This window comes from Ahaetulla prasina, chromosome 8, assembly GCF_028640845.1.
Source record: "Ahaetulla prasina isolate Xishuangbanna chromosome 8, ASM2864084v1, whole genome shotgun sequence".
In the NCBI taxonomy this organism is placed as follows: Eukaryota; Metazoa; Chordata; class Lepidosauria; order Squamata; family Colubridae; genus Ahaetulla; species Ahaetulla prasina.
In genome coordinates, this window is record NC_080546.1 from 5,007,668 (window position 1) to 5,024,733 (window position 17,066).

Here is a 17,066-nt window from a genome sequence, read left to right on the forward strand (position 1 = left end):
CTGGTTCGCCAGTTGCGCCCCTTTCTAGACTGGGATGCCCTATGCACGGTCACTCACGCTCTCGTGACGTCCCGTCTGGACTACTGCAATGCTCTCTACATGGGGCTCCCCTTGAGGAGCACCCGGAGGCTCCAGTTAGTTCAGAATGCGGCTGCGCGGGTGATAGAGGGAGCCCCTTGTGGCTCCCATGTGACACCCCTCCTGCGCAGACTGCACTGGCTACCTGTGGCCTTCCAGGTGCGCTTCAAGGTTTTGGTAACTATCTTCAAAGCGCTCCATGGCATAGGGCCGGGTTATTTACGGGACCGCCTGCTGCTACCGAATACCTCTCACCGACCCGTGCGCTCTCACAGAGAGGGACTCCTCAGGGTGCCATTGGCTAGGCAATGCCGGCTGGCGACGCCCAGGCGAAGGGCCTTCTCTGTGGGGGCTCCCACCCTCTGGAACGAACTTCCCCCAGGACTTCGTCAGCTTCCTGACCTCCGAACCTTCCGCCGCGAGCTTAAAACACATCTATTTATCTGCGCAGGACTGGATTAGATTTTAAAATTTAAATTGGTTTTAAATGGGTTTTATTATGTATATTGTGATTTTAATTATTCGGCCATTTCTAATAAGTTTTTTAACTGATGTTTTATTTTGTATTTATATGTATATTTTTATTTTGGCTGTGAACCGCCCTGAGTCCCTAGGGAGATAGGGCGGTATAAAAATACGAAAACTAACTAAATAAATAAAAATAAATAAATAAATAAATAAATATTTTGTTTGGATATTTAAAGGAAGGCAGGCAGAAAAAATGGGGGCCCAGATGAAAATTAGGATAATAAGATATAAATTTGAAACTAACGAACAAAACATATAGTTGCCGTGCACCAAGGAGGCACACAACTGATTATAGGTAGTCCTTAACTTACAACAATTCATTTAGCGACCGTTCAAAGTTATAATGGCACTGAAAAAAGTGACTTATGACCGTTTTCCACATTCACGACCGCTGCAGCATCTCCATGGTAACTTGATCAAAATTCAGACACCTGGCCACTGAGTCGTATTTATGACTGTCGCAGCATCCCGGGATCATGCGATTACCCTTTGTGACTTTTTGACGAACGAAGTCAACGGGGGAAGCCCAGATTCACTTAACAACTGTGTTACGAACTTATCCAACTGCGATGATTCACTTAGCAACCGTGGCAAGAAAGACCCTAAAAATGGGGCTAAAGCTCATGGCATAGGGCCGGGTTATTTACGGGACCGCCTACTGCTACCGAATACCTCTCACCGACCCGTGCGCTCTCACAGAGAGGGTCTCCTCAGGGTGCCGTCAGCGAGGCAATGTCGTCTGGCGACGCCCAGGGGAAGGGCCTTCTCTGCGGGGGCTCCCGCCCTCTGGAACGATCTACCCCCCGGACTTCGTCAGCTTTCGGACCTTCGGACCTTCCGCCGCGGGCTTAAAACATACTTATTTAATTGTGCAGGACTGAGTTAGATTTTAAATTTATGGGTTTTAAATTGGGTTTTATTTTTATACTTTTTAATTAATGGGCTTTAGAATAAGTTTTTTAATTGTTTTTATATTGTATTTATATTGTATTTATCTGTTTTTAGTGCCTGTAAACCGCCCTGAGTCCCTCGGGAGATAGGGCGGTATATAAATATGATTAAATAAATAAATAAATAAATAATAAATAAATTTAACCGATGTCTCACTTAAAAACAGACATTTGGGGCTCATTTCTGGTCGTTAAGTCGAGATTACCTCTCTGACCAATAGAGGAGAAAATTTGAAATGAGGGCCAAACAGACCGTAGGAAATACAAGCCGACGTCCTCTTTCAGTGTTTCCTGCTGAGATCACAGGATTGGGACAGAAACTTAAAAGAGCATCTGAGAAAATACAGTATATTCTCAATTTCAGAAGATTTGTTGAGAAGCTGCTGCGGATGGGGGATTCAACTTCTATCTGAACAAATTCGATTCTTAAGAGACTTTAAAGGGCTTGCTAATATCAAACTCCAGGGACTGCAGTCAAAATTGGAAATTCTCTTTTGAACAGTAAAGGAGAAATCTCTTTGAACAAATAACTGTTTTTGTGCATTTAAACCTCCTTTCTCCCTGCATATATGGAGGGTACGGCCAGAACTGAAGGCTAAATTTTAATACGAATGATTCAAAACACGAAAGGAAATATGTCGGCTGTATAGTCAGAGTCTGTATCCCCTTTATGAGCAAGAAAAAGCTGGAGGCTTTCTCAAAGCGTCTTGCGCTAAAGGGTTTTTTTTTTCTAACAAAAGCCCAAAAAATAAATATTACAATAAATATTCTTTGTGATACTTATTGTATGCATTGCTAAATCAGTAGAGATCACGAAGCACCTCATCCGATAAATAAAATTCTTTAATTGGTAAGGCATCTGCGAAAAGAAATCAAAACAACCCCCCAAAAAATCGAAGTTAAGCACAATACAAGGATAAATCATATGTAGGCAAGTCCTTGAGTTACGACCGCAATTGAGCCCAAAATTTCCACTGCTATGCAAGTTAGGTGGGTTTTGCCTCATTTTAGAACCTTTCTTACCACCGTTGTTAAGTGAATCACTGTAGTTGTTAAGTTACTAACACCGTTGTTAAGTGAATCTGGCTTCTCTATAGACTTTGCTTGTCAGAAGGTTTGCGACTCTGAGACCGTCTGCAAATATGAGTTGCTAAGTATCTTAATTTTGATCACGTGACCCTGGGAAATGCTGCAACGGTCGTAAGTGTGAAAAACGGTCGTAAGTCTTTTTTTTTCCAGTGCCGTTGTAACTTCGGTCATTAACTGGACGGTCAAAAGTCAACCTGCATTGTCGACCTGCATTGATCAAGCAAAAAGCATACCACAGTTGTTACACAGTCCGAGTTTGCAAAAGTGTATAAGAAGCATACCGATGACCGAAGGCAACTCAAGGGAGGAAACGTTTGCGATGTTGACATCGCACACAGCTGTGGGGGCGACTGCTGCGTCTTGCAAACGGTCCAGCGCTTAGCTGACCTCATGCCTCCTCGTTGCAGGAGGGAAAGGGCGAGGAAGAGAACAACATTCCTGCCTGATTCTGTTGCAATGAATGAATCTATTCCAACAGAAAGTCTTGGGGGAGTCTTGGGGGAGGAGGAGGGCTTTTCCTGGAGTTTGATCAGGAAATGCTGTCACCTGGTTCCAGGTGTTACGAGTGAAAATCAATGTCTTGTTTACTAACGTTCTCTGGAACTGTAAGGAGAAGCCATGTTTCTTTCCTTCCATCCATCCATCCATCCGTCATCCACCCTCCATCCACCCACCCACCTCTCCAGGGGTGGATTTCCCTTTTTGTTACCACCGGTTCGCCCCGTCACGTGCCTTCTGCACATGTGCCTGGCTTCAAAAACGTGCCTAAATAGGATGGCATAGAGCTGGGCCCTACCTGCAATTTCTGCTACCAGTTCGTCTAAACCGGTCCGAACCGGCTGAAAACCAAATCATAGATCCAAGAAATATCAAGATAAAAGAAACAACCTTTACCTGAAAGGAAAGGAAAGAGAACCAAAATCCAAAAGAAGAAAAGGATATCCAGGGAATAATATCGTTCAGCTCTAAAGCTCTGGAGCTAAAAATTAAGCGACCATAGCTGAGGCTGAGTTGAAAAATGTTGGGGAACGTCACCAGGGAGGCGGATCCTCAGAAGTTTTTTTTTTTCCAACTCAGAGACCATAGAGCTAGAGACTGGAATAACCCAAATGGCGCCTCCCATCGCCACACTATGGAGAACCATCTCTGCACCTCTCTTATCTCTATCATCTTATTCACTGCCTATGTCTCTCATCTCTGTTGCTATAAAATCTATTATTTATTTATTTATCTCTCATCTCTCTCTCTTTCTCTTTCTCTTTCTCTCTCTCCTTCTTCCCACCCTCTTGGAAACATGCGCAAGAGGCCTTCACCCTCTAGCACAGGAGTATCAAACTCAAGGCCTGAGGGCCGGATCCGGCTCACGGGGTGCTTGGATCAGGCCCGCGGGACCGCCCTACAAACAGCAAAGGACCAGCCCCCAGTGCCTCTGCCAGCAAAAACGGGCTCCCAGGCTCCGTTTTTGGCTGCGACGGCCTCCTGCTGCCCTCTGCCAGTGAAAACAGAGCTCGGGGGAGCGCGCGTGGCCCCCACAAGCTCCATTTTCATTGGCAGAGGGCAGCAGGAGGCTGTTGCAGCCGAAAACAGAGGTTAGGAGACAGTTTTTGTCGGCAGAGCTCTCAGGCCGCCACAGACATGAGTGATGTCAAGCTGGCCACACCCACCCTGGCCACACCCACCCCGGCCCCTTGAGGTCAAATACAGCCCAGGTGCGGCCCTCAATGAAATTGAATTTGATACCCCTGCTCTAGCACATGTGGACAATTGCTAAAATGATGGCGATGGTGATATGGATATGGATACGTGGCTAGCGAGCTCCATCGAATTCCTGGCAGTGCGGCAGAATCAGCCCGCAATACTGCATTCTAACCACTGTGCCACCACAGCTCTTTGGAAGGGACCTTGAAGGTCTTATTTCACTGAGTGACCAGTCAACAGGTACTAAGGAACTACCTGGGGAGGGCTTTATTTATGACCCAGATTTGACATTCTGGTGGTTTCCCTCACGCTCATGTGACCATACTTGGGAACCAGGCTGCGTTTGCAGCCATTCAGAGCATCCCACGGTCACAGTGGCTAAGGCACTGAGCGTGTCGATCAGAAAGGTTGGCAGTTCGGCGGTTCGAATCCCTAGTACAGGTCTCCTGCCTGAGCAGGGGGTTGGACTAGATGACCTCCAAGGTCCCTTCCACACTCTGTTACTGTTAAACACGAGGGTCTTTTAAGACAGTTTTGCTAAAAAACCATCGTTTACTTCCAATACGCGTTGAAACCAACCCACGTCAAACCAAGGCTGCAGTGTTCACTTAACTAAGGCGTCCACTTAAGAACCGCCACAAAAAAAGGGGAGGTTCATTAAAAATGGGCTGGTCATGTGACCTACCTGCTTTACGGCTATCGTGACCTAAAGCCATAACGGGCAGGTTCTATTATGGTCGGTAATTTCGAGGACTACCTGTAGATGTTGAAAGAGCAATAAACAAAGAGAGGAAAAGACAAAGGAGATGTAACGGGGTTTTAAAGATTACCTGAACACTAAAAAGTATATGCCTCAGGGATTTAAAAAAAATCAACTATTTATCTCTATCAAATTTGTTTTTTTTATTTTTTTTATTTGAATTTATATCCCACCCTTCCCCGAAGACTCAGGGCGGCTTACACTGTGTTAAGCAATAGTCTTCATCCATTTGTATATTATATACAAAGTCAACTTTATTGCCCCCAACAATCTGGGTCCTCATTTTACCTACCTTATAAAGGATGGAAGGCTGAGTCAACCTTGGGCCTGGTGGGACTTGAACTTGCAGTAATTGCAAGCAGCTGTGTTAATAACAGACAGTTCATGTGTTCTAAATTGGCCTGTAATGGGACTATATCAGTCAGCTGATATGTACATCAAATTTTCAGAACCAAAGATGTAAATGTTTCCTTCCTTCCTTCCTGTCTATTTTATCTATCTTATCTATGTATCTATCTATTGATCTATCTATCTATCTATCTATCAAGGTAAAGGTTCCCCTGGCACATATGTGCTAGTTGTTCCTGACTCTAGGGGACGGTGCTCATCTCCGTTTCAAAGCTGAAGAGCCAGCGCTGTCCCAAGACGTCTCTGTGGTCATGTGACCGGCATGACTAAACACCAAAGGCGCACGGAACACTATTCCCTTCCCACCAAAGGGGGTCCCTATTTTTCTACTTGTTTTTTTTACCTGCTTTCGAACTGCTAGGTTGGCAGAAGCTGAGACAAGTCACAGGAGCTCACCCCATTATGCGACACCGGGGATTCGAACCGCTGAACTGCCGACCTTTCTGATCGACAAGCTCAGCGTCTTAGTCACAGAGCCCTTTACACAAACACATGCCTTAAAATTAACGACTCGGCTAATCAGCTTCTCCTGCTGGATAATTTGGCTCCAGGTTGACTCGTTGTCTTCAAATGGATCTTTTTAATTAGATGAAGAGATAATCTAATTTAAAATTTAATGAGACACTAAGACGAGCAATCGGCAGGCAGGCCTGTTCTATTTAACCGGCAAGACAGTGAGGCTGTGTTGTCAGCTTCCAACAATATTTGGATGGGGAGGGGGTGAAAGAAATGGGGAGCAGCTAAATGAAATATCCCTTCTGTATCTGAGATGTTGGAGAGATACTTCCCACCAGAGACAACAATACCAAAAAAAAAAAAGAAAATGAAGAATTCCAATTAAGAGAACACAAAAGGTACTGCGCAGATAGTCCTTGACTTACAACCACAATTGAGCCCAAAGATGCAGCTGCTAAGGGAGACATTGGTGAACTGAATTTTGCTCCTTTTTACTGCCATAGTTAATGTACCACGATTCAGTGAATCGCTGTCGTTCTTAAGTTAGCAACACGGTTGTTAAGCGAATCCGGTTTCCCCAATGACTTGGCTTGTCAGTAGGTCGCAAAAGGTGACGGGGCAGTGCAGACTGTCATAAATATATGTCGATCGGCAAGCGTCTGAATTTTGATCACGTGATGATGAGGATGTTGCAACAGTCATAAGAGTGAAGTCGTTTTTTCCGTTTTTTCCTGTAACTTTGAATGGTCACTAAACAAACTGTTGTAAGTCAAAGACTAATGGTTAAGGCACCAGAGGTTAGAAGCCAGGAGAAAGTGAGTTCTAGTCTCACTTTAGACATTATAGCCAGCTGGGTGACTTTGGGCCAATCGCCAGGAGACTGAGAGTTCTAGTCCCACCTTGGGCATTATAGCCAACTGGGTGACTTTGGGCCAATCACCAGGAGACTGTGAGTTCTAGTACCACCTTGGGCATTATAGCCAGCTGGGTGCCTTTGGGCCAATCACCAGGAGACTGTGAGTTCTAGTCCCACCTTGGGCATTATAGCCAACTGGGTGACTTTGGGCCAATCACCAGGAGACGGTGAGTTCTAGTCCCACCTTGGGCATTATAGCCAGCTGGGTGACTTTGGGCCAATCACCAGGAGACTGTGAGTTCTAGTCCCACCTTGGGCATTATAGCCAGCTGGGTGACTTTGGGCCAATCACCAGGAGACGGTGAGTTCCAGTTCCACCTTAGGCATTATAGCCAACTGGGTGACTTTGGGCCAATCACCAGGAGACAGTGAGTTCTAGTCCCACCTTAGGCATTATAGCCAACTGGGTGACTTTGGGCCAATCACCAGGAGACGATGAGTTCTAGTTCCACCTTAGGCATTATAGCCAGCTGGGTGACTTTGGGCCAATCACCAGGAGACGGTGAGTTCTAGTTCTGCATGAGACATGAAAGCCAGCTGGGTGACTTTGAGCCAGTCCTCTGCTCTCAGCCCAACCCTCCTTGCAGGTGGGTTGTTGTGAAAAAAAGAAAAAGAGTTAGAAGTATTAGATATGTTTGTTGTCAAGCTGGTTTTTTTATATAAAAAAATAAATAAAAACCCAGGATATCAATAAATAGATAAAACAAATTAGGTCTTGCCTATCTAGGATTTACGGCCCTTCAGACGTAAGGAAGACTATTCTTCAAAATCATTCTGCATCATACCGATGAGCTTTGTCACCTTGTAAGGGAGAAGGAATTGTAATAAATAAATAAATAAATAATCTACCTTTTCGGTCTTGCTTCGTATTTTAAAATACAAATATTTAAAAACTGCACGAACAGGCACAGCATGCTCTCTGCAGTTACTGCTTAAAAACAAAAACCCAGTTTCTGCCACAATAATAGATTTCTCTTTCAAACAAAAAGGGGGATTTATTTTTTTATTTTTTTTACGTTAAGAGCCCAAGACTCCGTGTAACAAAAATGGACGTGTTCTAAGAAGAAGAAAAAAAAAGAAAAGAAAGGCCTTATTTGAAGCGGAGTACGCAGCATCAGTGAGAAGACTGCGGGAGATTTCCCTCAGGAATGTCAACCCGAAGTCAAGAGATGGATTTTCCTGCAGGGAATCGCTTTGAAGATTTAAGATGGGACTCCGGAATTCATATCTGCCACCGTGAGATTAAAAAAAACTTGAGTTTTGTTTCTCCTTCAGCCTTTAGGTTTATGACACGGGGATCTGTTACCGGGTAAATCTGGACACGGTTTTAAAATTTTCACGACACTCTATAACCGTGATGGCGAACCTACGGCACGCATGCTAGAAGTGGCATGCAGAGCCATCTCTCCAGGCAGGGCAGCTGTCGCCTGTTGTTCTTCTGGGCTCCGGCGCACACATGCGTGCCAGCCAGCTGGTTTTCGCACACTCGGGAGCATCCAAAACAGGAAAAGCAGCTCCCTGGCGTGCATGCGCGCGCTGGGAAGCTGAGCTTCTGGTTTCAGGCGCTCCCGTACATGCACGCCAGAAACAGGAAGACCGGGTGACCAGCACACATGTGCACGACGGAAACCGGAAGCTCAGCTTCACGGTACGCACATGTGTTTTGCCTCGCCCGCCCTCCTCTCCGCAGCCGGGCCCCTCCCATCTCCTGCTATCTCAGCCAGAGACTGATAGTGAAGAAGAATGGCCTGGCATGCCTCCAGCCCCCAGCTCTGGCACCATGCCCGGACAGACTGAGCAAACAAACCTCCCTCCTATAGCATGTGAGCATGAAGCCAGCCATGAGCTAGAATTGCCGGCAGCTGAGCAGGAAGACGAAAAGTGGACAGATCCCCGCTTCCGGAGAATGGAGAGGCGACGTCAGCAAAAGGAAGGGAGGGGCAGGCCTGGATAAGTGCTGAGTCATGGAGCCACACCCCATGGCCTGTATAAAGGATCTGCTTTTTGGCATTCCTTGAGTCAGGCAAAGTCTCATCTGATTTGCTGAAGTCACACCTTGGATTCCTGCCTGCCCTGAGAACTCTGACAGGACTTTGGCAAAGCTGCAGAGGCTTCGTGGCCACGCTAGATACAGACTTCCCAGACCCGGCTGTCAGAGGAGGAGTGGGACACGACAGCATGTGTGCTGGGGAACTGCTCTTCCGGATTCCGGCGCTCCTGTGCGTGCGCGCCAGGGAGCTGCTCTTCCGGTTTTGGGCGCTACCCCCCGCACCAGCGCGCTCCCGTTTCGGCACTCAGTGTTGAAAAGGTTCACCAACACTGCTCTAAAAGTAAAAGTCCTTGCCTCCTCTACCAGCGGTTGGAAACTGGAAAACTGGAAAATTGTCTGCTAGGCCCTTTGAATGTTGTGAAGGATGGAGCAGGCAGGGGAAAATGTTCATTCGGAAGATGGCAAGGGGGTTATTAAGCCTTAAGCGATTGATAGGTGTTTCGTGGAAAGGTGAGGGCCTTCCTTACCTCTTCGGGATCAAGAACAACCTGTCCTTCCTTTCTTGAGGTTGTGAGAACACCCGAAGCCAGGGCAACGGCCTCGGGTTTTCTTTTGTGGGTTTTCCCGTGTGCATTTGACTACATCATGGGAAAAGCTCAGGAAGGGAGGGAGGGACCTCTGAATTAATGCAGAGTTAGAGGGAGGGAGGGAGGGAAGGAAGGAAAAAAAGTGGGAGAGGGAGAGAAGGATAGAGGCAGAGAGGAAGGGAGGGAGAGAACTCTGAAATAATGCAGAGAGGGAGGGAGGGAAGGAAGGAAGGAAGGAAGGAAGGAAGGAAGGAAGGAAGGAAGGAAGGAAGGAAGGAAGGAAGGAAGGAAGGAAGGAAGAGGGACAGAGGAGGGAAGGAAGGAAGGAAGGACGGACGGACGGAAAGAAGGAAGAAGCAATAGCACTTAAACTTATAAACTGCTTCACAGTAGTTTTCCAGCCCTCTCTAAGCGGTTTACAGAGTCAGCCTCTTGCCCCCAACTATCTGGGTCCTCATTTTACCCACCTCGGAAGGACGGAAGGCTGAGTCAACCTTGAGCCTGGTGAGATTTGAACTGCCAAATTGCAGGCAGCCGGCAGGCAGCAGAAGTAGCCTGCAGTACTGCGCTCTAACTACTATGCCACCATGGGAGGGAGGGAGGGAGGGAGGGAGGAAGGAAGGAAGAATTAATTCTATGTAGGAGGAGATCTAACTGGAATAATCCTAATTTTTGTCATGAAAATTCCCACCCACCCCTTTTTTTTAATAAAAAAACCTCACCATTTCAAAACCTAGAATGACTGGGGGTTGGGAAGGGCAAGTGAGGTCAAAGGTTAGCCAAGTACCCACACTGAATTCCTCACAGGAGGGAGGGAGGAAAGAAGGGAGGGAGGACTTTTGGCTAACTGCCAGGAGACTGTGCGTTCTAATTCCGCTATATACATGAAAGCTGGCTGGGTGACTTTGGGCCAATCACCAGGAGACGGTGAGTTCTAGTCCCGCCTAAGGGCTATTGCTTAATCCGTGGTTTGCTTATGGAGCAGTTTTGTCATCGAATGCAATTATGCGACTATGGGATGCACAATGCAGGCCATCACTCTGCTAAACAAATAATTCCCTCAACACTGTCAGACTATTTACTGAATCTGCACTACTATTAATCGTTTCATAGTTCCCATCACCAATCTCTTTCCACTTATGACTGTATGACTGTAACTTGTTGCTGGCAATCCTTATGATTTATATTGATATATTGATCATCAATTGTGTTGTAAATGTTGTACCTTGATGAACGTATCTTTTCTTTTATGTACACTGAGAGCATATGCACCAAGACAAATTCCTTGTGTGTCCAATCACACTTGGCCAATAAAAATTCTATTCTATTCTATTCTATTCTATTCTATTCTATTCTATTCTATTCTATTCTATTCTATTCTATTCTATTCTATTCTATATCTGTACCATTATTTAAAATTGAAGAGTCTTTCAAACACGTAAAGCAGAGAATTGATTTAGGGTTGCAGCAAGACCCTTCTTCAAACTTTACAGGGAAGAAAACGAAATACCGGTTCATACACTGTTAAAGTCCCTTTTTGGGATAAATTCCAAATTAAGGGCTGCATTTAGATTTGCTAAAATCAGCAAGTGAAGCCGGATCACTAAACATTTTTTATTAAAAGAATGAAGTTTTCTCCATATTATACCATGAAGGACGCAAACTACAAAAGGATGTGATTTTTATCATTTTGGACAAGAAAGTTTCAAAGCTTCTTTTTAAGACCTTGTCTGCTTTATCCATTATCATCCTTTATCCAATGGAATGTCCCCCCCCCTTTTTTTTTTTTACCAGAAATGTAATAATATATGTTGTTCTCTTTGGTTTCTTCAATGGGGTGGATCGAAAAAATAGTTGGCTTGCCAGGAGGTGAAACTATGGGAATGTATGAATGGGCTGAAGCTTAACAAAGACTTAATTCCAAGTTTAGTGTGAGCAGAGGGCGGAATGGCAGGACTGTATATCTGATTGGTTTACACAATTCCTCTGGACAGGGATTGGCTCCTTTCCCAAGGAAGCGGATCCCACGTTTTTTGTCCCTTAAAAAAAAAAAAGAATTGGGAGACTGAATGGAAGGATTGGGTAAAAACTTTGATGGATCTGCAAAGGCCTTCCTTCCTTGACCGGGACGCCTTACGCACGGTCACTCACGCCCTCGTCACTTCCCGCCTGGACTATTGCAATGCTCTCTACATGGGGCTCCCCTTGAAGAGCACCCGGAGGCTCCAGTTAGTCCAGAATGCGGCCGCGTGGGTGACAGAGGGAGCACCGCGTTGCTCCCATATAACACCCATCCTGCGCGGTCTACACTGGCTACCAGTAGCCTTCCGGGTGCAATTCAAGGTTTTGGTTACCATCTTTAAAGCGCTACATGGCTTAGGACCGGGATACCTTCGAGACCGCCTTCTGCCACCGACTGCCTCCCAACGACCCGTGCGCTCCCACAGAGTGGGCCTCCTCAGGGTGCCGTCGACCAAACAATGTAGGTTGCCGACCCCCAGGGGGTGGGCCTTCTCTGTAGCGGCACCGGCCCTGTGGAACGAGCTTCCTCCGGGATTACGACAACTCCCCGACCTCCGGACCTTCAGACGTGAACTGAAGACTTTATTATTTCAGCGCGCTGGACTAGCCTAAGAATAAAATGTTTTAACTAAATTTTAAGGGTTTTTTAATGGGTTTTTATCGTTTTTAGTGATTTGGCTATGATAATATTTAGTTTTAATTGGGTTTTTAATGCTTATTTATTATATTGTTTTTTAATATGCCTGTGAACCGCCCTGAGTCCTACGGGAGATGGTACGGTATAAAAGTATGATTAAAAAAAAAAAAAGGCTGCTGGCATTCATTTTTGTCTCTTTCAAAAATTTTTTCCAAGAATTCATTTTACAACAACAACAACAACAACAACAGAGTTGGCAGGGACCCTGGAGGCCTTCTAGTCCAACCCCCTGCTCAGGAAGGAAACCCTACACCATCTCAGTCAGATGGTTATCCAACATTTTCTTGAAAATTTCCAGTGTTGGAGCATTCACAACTTCGGCAGGCAACTTGTTCCACTTATTGATTGTTCTAACTGTCAGGAAATTTCTCCTTAGTTCTAAGTTGCTTCTCTCTCCTTGATTAGTTTCCACCCATTGCTTCTTGTTCTACCCTCAGGTGCTTTGGAGAACAGCTTGACTCCCTCTTCTTTGTGGCAGCCCCTGAGATATTGGAAGACTGCTATCATGTCTCCCCTAATCCTTCTTTTTATTAAACTAGACATACCCAGTTCTTGCAACCGTTCTTCATGTTTTATCCTCCAGTCCCCTAATCATCTTTGTTGCTCTTCTCTGCACTCTTTCTAGAGTCTCAACATCTTTTTTACATCGTGGCGACCAAAACTGGATGCAATATTCCAAGTGTGGCCTTACCAAGGCATTATAAAGTGGTACTAACACTTCACGTGATCTTGATTCTATCCCCCTGTTTATGCAGCCCAGAACTGTGTTGGCGTTTTTGGCAGCTGCTGCACACCGAGAAAAAAATTTCTCTTTTGCCTTCCTTCTCTTTCTTGACTGAAGCGCCTACACGTTTTCCGCTATCCCGTTGGGAATGCAGGCAGTCCTCCACTTACGTCAGCTCACTTAGTGACCGTTCAAAGTTACGACGGGACTGGAAAAAGTGACTTATGAATGTTTTTTTTTTCACACTTATGACCGCTGCGGCATCTCCACAGTCAGGCGATCGAAGCTCAGGTGCTTGGCAACTTGACTCGTACTTACGACGGTTGCAGTCTCCCGAGGGCCACGCGATCCCCTTTCGCGATGTTCCGACAAGCAAAAAGTCAACCGGGGAAGCTGGATTCATTTAACAACCGGGTTAAATGTCAGCGGCAGGGATTTACTTAACAACTGTGGAAAGGAGGGCTGTAAAAATCGGGCAAAACTCACTCAACAAGCGTCTCACTAAGCAACAGGGTGCGCAACTTGGGCGTGCTCCTGGATGGTCGGCTGTCTTTTGAAGACCACTTGACGGCCGTCTCCAGGAGAGCTTTTTACCAGGTTCGCCTGGTCCGCCAGTTGCGCCCCTTTCTAGACCGGGATGCCCTATGCACGGTCACTCATGCTCTCGTGACATCTCGTCTGGATTACTGCAATGCTCTCTACATGGGGCTCCCCTTGAAGAGCACCCGGAGGCTCCAGTTGGTCCAGAATGCGGCTGCGCGGGTGATAGAGGGAGCCCCTCGTGGCTCCCATGTGACACCTCTCCTGCGCAGACTGCACTGGCTACCTGTGGCCTTTCAGGTGCGCTTCAAGGTTTTGGTAATTATCTTTAAAGCGCTCGATGGCATTGGGCCGGGATACTTACGGGACCGTCTACTGCCACCGAGTGCCTCCCACCGACCCGTGCGCTCTCACAGGGAGGGACTCCTCAGGGTGCCGTCCGCCAGGCAGTGCCGGCTGGCGACACCCAGGGGAAGGGCCTTTTCTGTGGGGGCTCCCGCCCTCTGGAACGAACTTCCCCCAGGACTTCGTCAACTTCCTGACCTTCGAACCTTTCGCCGCGAGCTTAAGACACATCTATTTATCTGCGCAGGACTGGATTAGGATTTTAAATTTTTTAATTTGGTTTTAATGGGGTTTTTATTATTCTATTGGGGTTTTAATATTCGGCCGTATGTAATAAGTTTTTTAATTGGGGTTTTAACTTGTATTTATGTATATTTTTACGTGGCTGTTAACCGCCCTGAGTCCCTCGGGAGATAGGGCGGTATATAAATTTGATTAAATAAATAAATAAATAAACATCCAATTTTGGGCTCAATTATGGTCATAGGTCAAGGACTACCTGTATGAAAATCCGAATTAAGGCATCCCAGAAACATGTAGACGTTGCTTGGCCAGTGGCCACGTCCCCCAATGGGGAGACTATCAATTTTCTTTTTCCCGATTCCTCGGTTCAACTGCTTTTTACCATTAAAAGTTGTTTGTTTTTTCCTAGCAATACCAGAAGTTGCCTCCTCCTGATTTAAATTTACAGGTAAGTCCTCAGCGTACGACCATAATGGAGCCCAAAATTTCTGCTGCTAAGCGAAACAGTCCCTAAGTGAGTTTTGCCCCCATTTTACGACCCTTCTTCCCACGGTGGTTGTTAAGGGAATCACTGCAGTCATTCAGTTTAGTAAGACAGCTGTAAAGTGAATCTGGCTTCCCCATTGGCTGGTTAGAAGGGGATCACATGATCCCAGGACATTGCAAGCGTCATAAACAGGAACCAGTTGCCGAGTGCCTGAATTTTGATCATGTGCCCAACGGGATGCCGCAGAGGTTGCAAGTATGAAAAATGGTTGTTAAGTCCCTTTTTCCAACGCTGTTTAATAACTTTGAACTGTCAGTAAATGAATGGTTGTTAAGTTGAGGACTAGCCATTTTATTATAGAAGAGAACATTGGTAGCTCAGGGCGGAACATCTATCAACGTGGTCATTAGGAATCCCAAAACAACTCGATGGGACATAATTCAAAAATGTGGACGTCTTCTGTGCGTGGAAAATGTTACATTGCAAAAACTGGAGGTCTTTAAAGGGTTGAAGACGAAGATTTGAGCGACATCAGGAAGGAAGGAAGGAAGGAAGGAAGGAAGGAAGGAAGGAAAAGAAAGGAAGACAGGAAAGAAGACAGAAAAGGAAGGAAGAAGGTATGGAGGGGAAGAAAGGGAAGACAGAAGGAAGGAAGGAAAGAAAGAAGGAAAAGAAAGGAAGACAGGAAAGAGAAAAGGAAGGAAGAAGGAAGGAAGACAGAAAAGGAAGGAAGGAAGAAGGAAGGAAGGAAGGAAGGAAGAAGGAAGGACAAGAGAGGAGGGAGGGGGAAGGAAAATAAAGGAAGACAGGAAAGAAAGAAAAGGAAGAAGCAAAGAAGGAAAGAAAGAAGGAAGGAAGGAAGGAAAGAAAGAAAAGAAAAGGAAGGAGGAAGGAAGGAAGGAAGGAGAGAGAGAGAGAAGGAAATAAGGAAAGAAAGAAAGGACGGACGGACAAAGGGAGGAGGGGGAAGGAAAATAAAGGAAGACAGGAAAGAAAGAAAAGGAAGAAGCAAAGAAGGAAAGAAAGAAGGAAGGAAGGAAGGAAAGGAAAAAAGAAAAGGAAGGAGGAAGGAAGGAAGGAAGGAAGGAGAGAGAGAGAGAAGGAAATAAGGAAAGAAAGAAAGGACGGACGGACAAAGGGGAGGGAGGGGGGAAGGAAAAGGAAGGAAGAGAAGAAAGAAAAGGAAGAAGGAAGGAAGGAAAGAAAGAAAGAAAAAAGAAAGAAGAAGAAAAGAAAAGAAAAGAAAAGAAAAGAAAAGGATCCGGTCCAACAGAATGACAAGACAACCAAACTATTTCATGGACCAGATTCTGGAACCGTGTGGATGAATTGACCTTACGAAGGGAAGGAATCAAGTTTGAAGGACGGTTCAATTCCCTTTCTTCCGTTTCCCGCGACTCGCTCCGTTTTTTGTCCAGGTTGCACAAAAAAGAAGATCGAACAATAACTGGAAAGGTTGTGGCCCCTAGGATCATCTTTTAACACGATCCCCCAACACTCAAGTGTTGCACCTGCAACAACAGAGCCTCCAGAGGGCTTTTGAACTCTGCCTTGACAGCCAAATGTACCATATATTTGACAATAGCAATGGGAAGGGAAGCCAAAACCGTGTATGATGACTCTAAATTCCCCTCTCCGGCTCTTTTGAGAACTCAGCTAGCCTTTTAAAAAAGAAATAAATCTCAGATTGAAGTCATGCGAGTGGCATACAAGGGAATCCATTTTTCAGCTGAAGGTTTTTCCCGCAAAAAACTTGATTGCTAATAAGAAAACTTTTTTGCAAATTAGTTCCGATGGTCTGCTGTAATTTGAAAAACTGCCAATATCCTCCTTCTCTCTCTCTTTTTGTTTTTGTTATACTTTAGAAAGTTTAATAAAACAGCTCTTTATATTTTGTTCGTTCTCTGCATGTGTATTCAACGTTTATGTATTTTTAATACCTTTAAATTAAACCGCATACCTATGATTTAATTGAAGGGTAAGGCACTGAATAAATAAATCGTTCTGCTATTGTTACGGTTCAGTTCAGGCGGATTAACTTCAGTTATTAGGTGGGTGAAAGAACAATAAATAAAATATGGAGCAAAAAAACCCAAACACCACCAAATATTAAAAAAAGACTGCGAGTAAAGGAAGCTATATTTCTTCCAAATTTGTAACATCTCAAACCAGTCGGCTCTGAATTTCACAAAGAATGATAACTCCCCATTTGCGAGAGAGCATTAAAAATTCATATAAGGGTCCAAGGACTTTACTAAAAGGGGTGAACGAACTGAGCTTGAAAAATTTAACTCTTGCAAGCTTGCTCTAACTGGCTTGATCGATATTGAAATTTGCTTTCATGCCAAAAAATGAATCGATTTTCGTCGTTTTGTAAGGCTGTTGTTTTGTAAGCTGCCATTCTATCAATAGGGTTAATATTGAGGGTTGCATCAGGGTTGTGTTTGGCCTCGAAGGGGTGGGCGTGGCCAGGTAGACATCACTTGTGTCGGGGGAGCAGGTAATGGCCCGAGCGCTCTGCCAGCGAAAATGGGCTCCCGAGCTCCAT

At 45.4% G+C, this 17,066-nt stretch overlaps 1 protein-coding gene across 6 annotated transcripts in view; it reads right to left on the minus strand.

Annotated features, from left to right (window-relative positions):
• PTPRA (protein tyrosine phosphatase receptor type A) overlaps positions 1 to 17,066 on the minus strand; it is a 156,514-nt gene that overhangs the window by 65,230 nt on the left and 74,218 nt on the right. The window contains exon 1 of one of the 6 annotated variants that reach the window (XM_058193496.1): positions 10,252 to 10,267. The exons of the other annotated variants lie outside the window; for them this stretch is intronic. The gene's annotated coding sequence lies outside the window, so the exon portion shown is untranslated. Of the gene's footprint in view, positions 1 to 10,251; positions 10,268 to 17,066 lie in introns of those variants that run through there. 6 annotated transcript variants of the gene reach the window in all.